The sequence below is a fragment of the Pteropus vampyrus genome, unplaced genomic scaffold, assembly GCF_000151845.1.
Source record: "Pteropus vampyrus isolate Shadow unplaced genomic scaffold, Pvam_2.0 Scaffold264, whole genome shotgun sequence".
Classification (NCBI taxonomy): Eukaryota; Metazoa; Chordata; class Mammalia; order Chiroptera; family Pteropodidae; genus Pteropus; species Pteropus vampyrus.
Window position 1 is genome coordinate 910,238 of NW_011889045.1, and position 5,546 is coordinate 915,783.

The window sequence follows — 5,546 nt, forward strand, 5'->3', positions numbered from 1 at the left end:
GGGGAAGGCGAGCTCAACCGCAAAGATCTACAGGTGAAGAAGGTCAGGAAGGGTCATCGCAAAGGAGGGAGAAGCTTGCTCAGCTCTAGCCGGGCAAGGACGGGCTGATTCTGGGTGGAAGACGGTGGGGAAGCGGCTGGATGATGGGAAAAAGGGGAAAAAAGTGACAGAAACACTACGAAATTTCTTCATTCGAAAGAAAAGCTTTTATCCCTTATCCCATAGATACCAGGAGCGTGGGAGTTGCTCATTTTTAAGATTACTCTGGAAACAAGGCACAGGATGGAGTCCAGAAGGTGCGGCTTCGAGTCGAGGCCAAGAGATGGGGAGAGCGAGGGCCCAGGACGGGCGTCCGGCGGTGACGGTGCTGGGGCAGGAAGGAGAGGCCGTCACTGAAACACCTTTCGAAATTCGGTCCGACGGGACCGGACACGGGCTGGTCATGAGCGGGGGTAACGGCAGAGCGAACGGCCCGGGACGACTCCGAGAACCCTGACTTGGGAAGCGGCGCCCCTGAGACGCCGTTCACGGAGACAAAGACAGCCAGACTTAGAACCGGTCATTTTCGACGTGGGGTGGGTGGCGAATCCTGGCTTATCTTTGTTAGATTTCAAAAAACCTACAAAACCTTTAAGTCCACAAACCCAGCGGGCAGTTAGAAATACAAGAGCGGCTACACCAGACGGTGGAGATTTTGAAATTAACCCAGTGCACATCTCGTCCAAATTTTACATGTGAATAACCTGATTTTCCAAGATAATAAAGGTTTGGTAAACACATAGGTGTCTATGTTTTACAATAAAAACACTATTTCCTCTTCTTTGCGCAAGTGGGTTTCTTCCGATGTTGGTCGGTTTATTTAAGTTCAGCATCTACCAAATACCTCCGAGCGGGCACACGCTGTGCCGGGCACGGCAGCTGCATGAGCAGGTGACTCTCCGCAGCCTAAAACCTCGGGGCCGACACAGACGAGCAGGCACTGTGAGGCGAGTCGGCGCCCTCCGCCACCAATGGCCACTGCGTGCTGCAGGATTTAAACGCCCCACGCTTTTTTTTTTTCCTTTTCTTTTTTGGAAATTTTCAAATTATGAGTACAAGAAAGGGAAATAGAGTTCATTTTTCGAGAATCCATCGAGTGCCTCTGAGGGACTAAGCGTCTTACCCGACCCCAGGTGGGGTGAATGTGGATACAGAAGGCCGAGCGGCCTTCCCACGAGCTCGGCACGTGGCACACGCACGCGTCGTGCAAGGGGCCACCCGCTCTCGGTCCCAGGCTTCCAGTTTTCAACGTCGGGCTAACAAGGCTCCTTGAAACGCAGGGTTGTATTTAAGTTGTTAATTGTGAATTGATTCAGGTGCTCATTTACCTTGCGGTATTAGATAGGTTAATTAACTACCGTGACTCATTTTTCAAATTATAACATGAAGACTCATCTTCCTTACCTTCTGTCTCTAAGATATTAATTACTATATCCCAGCACCACACCATTTCCATGTCCTGTGAACACTCACACCTGCGACAGGACAGCATCCTGCTGGCTGACGCTCGGTGGCTGAGCGGGGCTGTCATCACAGGCTGGTGGGAGAGCCTGGCCCACGTCTCTCTCAAGTGCTATTCCATGGGACTAGCTCGCCTGAATAAAGCAGACAGGTAACATGAATCATGCATATGCTGATTGTAATAAATAATGAAAATGTTTAGACACAGCGAGGTCTGAACTTGAACTTTATGAATAAATGTTGATTAGCATGCGGTGCAAGCAGTATCCTCTGCTTTTGTTCTGACTCTTAAAAAAGCAGTCATGATTAAATGACGCTTTGAAATTTCACAGCTGTTTGCTTGTCCCTCCATTTGTACTTTGCTATCCCGGAGCTAAGTAATCGCACGGTCTCTACCTCGAAAGAGCCACGGATACGGGTCTTCCCAGGGACCGCGACGCGTGTACGGAAGCGCCCACACAGACGGGTCCCAAGTGAGTGTCCAGGAGACTGGAGACAGTTGGCACCTGTGCTGCGAGGGGCGCCACGCGGAGCCACCTGCCACGTCTGACTGAGGGCAAGGCCACACGGGCGCTGACCGCAGGCCCTGTCCCCACGGACATGGGGAGGTCCCTCGGCCCGTGGATTCCGTTCCCACTGTCCGGGCTTATCCTGTAGTCCCACCACCACGCGCTCCATCACGGACAAAGTGAGCTCGGGGAGCCAGCGAGGCCGGGGGTTGTAAAAGGGCACGGCCTGGGACAGAGGGGACGTGACTTCCTTAGGGCTTCGCTAAGCCATCGCATCGCAAAGGGACACTAATGAGTTCACATCTGAAACGCAAAGGCCCCCGGAGGCAGAGGCCGCTCGGACGCTCCGTCAGCACCCGCCAGGCGGGTATCGTGACAAATACATGAAGACGAGGGAAGGCTAGTTTCAAAGCAGTAAACACACGAAGCTTTCTGCAGCCTTGAAAAGTTCACTTTTGTGCAACTTCCCCTGTTCTTCAATCCTTTAAAGGTCTCACGAGGGGTCCCCGTCTAGTTTTCACGCACAGGCGCGTTCGCCAGCTAGTGTCTGAGTACCGACAGGTGCCGGTTGATACAATAAAATTTACAGTGCAGTTCTGCCTCGAACTCCACGCGGTCAGACAGAGGGGACAGACTAATGCGTGGGGAGGGGGCGCCCGCTGATAATCACGCGCAGCTCTAAGCAGGGACGAGAGAAGGCAAAGACAGCGGACAGAGGCGCACGCGACCAACGGGATTCCGTGGTGCCATCGCTCTGCCTTAACCGCACAAGCATCCCACGGCCGGCCGGCCCCCGCGGGTGGACTGCACGCGCCCCAGCGGCAGCTCCATCACAGACTCGGCGTGGAGCGAGCGGCATTGATCAGGGACCTTTATCCTCACGGTCCCTCCGCTGAGCGCCAGCTGTCGGCTCAGAAGAAAACTCACAACAGAGAAGCCGCTCTCCCACCCCCAGAGTTCGGTGTCAACCGACGAAGCTTCCGCCCACGCCGAGTGCCCGTTCCAATGCGACACGGCCCGCTGCTCCCGCCCTGCCCCAACATCGACCTCTCCCTTCATCTCAGGGCCTACAACCGAAGCTCAAGCTTGCATGTTACGGACTTTATTTTCCAAGTGACAGCATCTTCTACAAAATTGGACGACCCGCGACGGATTGTTTCTCGCAATCACGCCGACGTAAACGGGCTTCCTGAGCGCTCACACTTGGTGCCCTTGTAACCTCCCGGGACTGGCGTCTCGCCAGCCTCCTTCCGATGACGTCTGACTCCGCCTTTCGCTCCCTGCCTCGTTTCCTACCGCCGACTCTGCAGCGTTCGCGAAAGCCACGCGTTGCCCTTGAAACCGCTTCTCCTTTTTCTTATCAAGTCTGAAGAAGGAAACTCGATCGAGATTCATTCTCAAAACAGGAACCTCCTTTTAGCAGAACCACCTGGCTTCAGTCCTTCACCTGCTTAGCAGTTCATTCACCTGCCGATTGCTGATGGAAGAGACGGGGGGTAAAATAATATGTGCGATGAACTTGACGAGCAAGGAGACCTACTTTATAATTATACCCAAGGCTCCCATCAGGATTAGCTCAACGTTTTACACATTTCACTTCTCACGTCCGGTCCCGTAGAAAAATAAAAAATAAAAATGGCCACTTACATGTAGAACGACTCTCCAAAAGCTCTAAAGAACCCTAAACAAACTAACAAATCCGATTCCGTCCAGTTCAGCCCAAAAGAATGGGCTTTCCCAGGAACGAGTCTGAGCTTCAAGAGATGAAGTTAAATAACTATTTTCCGTTTAAGACTTCTATTAACCGGGACTTAACGCAGCTCACGTGTGTTTGGATATGAGACTCAATCCCCTTCTCGTGATTTCGAAGATCAACACCATTTTCAGGCTCCTTGTCCACTAACAGAATAAGCCAAGTTTGGGTAAAGAATTACCAGTCACAACTAATAGAAATAGATACTGCTTTTTAGTGCCCACTATTTGCCAGCCTCGCTCCCCACAAATACTCCAAGATGGAAATGAATGCCTCTTACATGTAAGTGAGAAAATTTAAACAACTTAAATTTAAGTGAGAAAATTTAAACAACTTGCCTAGACTGATCAGAGACATACCTTTTTAACTGGAAGTTTGCAGCTGGTACCCTGGCCTCTCACTGTCAGTGCTGACATTTTTTCTTTAATTATTTACACCACCAGCAGAGCACCTGTTTTGAGCGACTTTTGTTTACTGCAGACACAGCATTTTGAAGTAATTGGTGTCATCACCTTTACTACTGAGCACACATGACTAACAACCAGAGCTTCTGTGCTCCTTGCAAGAGCAAATATTATACATTGCATTGACAGACTTCTGGAAAAACGGAAGGAAGGAAATGTGACGGTCCCTCTTACCAACGCGAATTTCGGTACTGATTAACACCTCACTCCCTGAGCGTTTAAAAAAGTTTTGAGAACACAATCATGGACATACTTTACTTTTAGAACCAACCTGCTCCAGGGCCGTTTGGGACCTCCATCGTCCTGCACGGGGAGGGACATACTTTCTCCTTTTTATTCTAAAAGTATAACAAATCCCTAGCACAAGTTGGGTGCTCAGCCCGTGATGAATGAATGAATGAATGAATGAATGAAATGTCACTGGATAAATTATTAAATCATCTCAAATAAAAAGTAATGTGTCACGCGTAGGAGAAAGGTTGGCTACAAACCATGTAAACATTACACTGAAATATAACGGACTTAAAAAACTAATCCTGTAATATTTCAGAATCTAAACTCTAAGATCTAAACTAGAAAAACCTTAACCATGACTTTATAATAAATATATCCTTAGCCTCCTAGTCCTGGGTACTCTTTGGGAATACTAATGAAAAAGTGTCCTCGAGAAACAACAAATATTATCGTTAGAGGCATTCTGTTCTTCCTGAACTCATAGAGAAATCCTAGAAAAAATACTTGAACAATACTGAGCAGAGGGAGTCAGTTTTCAACGAACTTGTGACTTCGCTGGACACCACCTGCGCCGATGCCGTATCAGAGGTGTGAACAGGTGAGAGTCTCCACAGGCACAAGGCGTGTGGCACAAGCACACGTCAGAGACACCGCAGCCCTGAGGCCAGACCACTGCAATAAAGTGAATATCGCAATAAAGCGAGTCACACGGATATTTTGGTTTCCCAGTGCATATAAAAGTTATGTTTACACCGTACTGTGGTCCGTTAAGTGTGCAATAGCATCATGTCTTAAAAAAAAAAAAAAACAATGTACATACCTTAATTAAAAAATACTTTATTGTCTATGACCATGCTACCCTGAACAAGCCTGATCCTGTCTGATCTCAGAAGCTAAGTGGGGTCGGACCTGGTTAGTACTTGAATGGGAGACCAACTAGGAAGACCAGGTGCTATAGGCATAAAAAATAAAAAAATAAGGAATCGTAAGGTGGCAAGGTCCTTGCGATCTGTGAGGTCAACCAAGGGTTGCCTCGCCTAAAATAAAAATACTTTATTGCTAAAAAATGCTGACCATCATCCAAGC

The 5,546-nt window shown here is 49.0% G+C and overlaps 1 protein-coding gene and 1 pseudogene across 1 annotated transcript in view; one reads left to right on the forward strand and one right to left on the reverse strand.

Annotated features, from left to right (window-relative positions):
- The window catches only part of LOC111729502 (CUB and sushi domain-containing protein 1-like), a 920,340-nt gene that overhangs the window by 904,079 nt on the left and 10,715 nt on the right, over window positions 1–5,546 (reverse strand). The window lies entirely within an intron of this gene.
- LOC111729505 lies at window positions 5,303–5,421 on the forward strand (annotated as a pseudogene).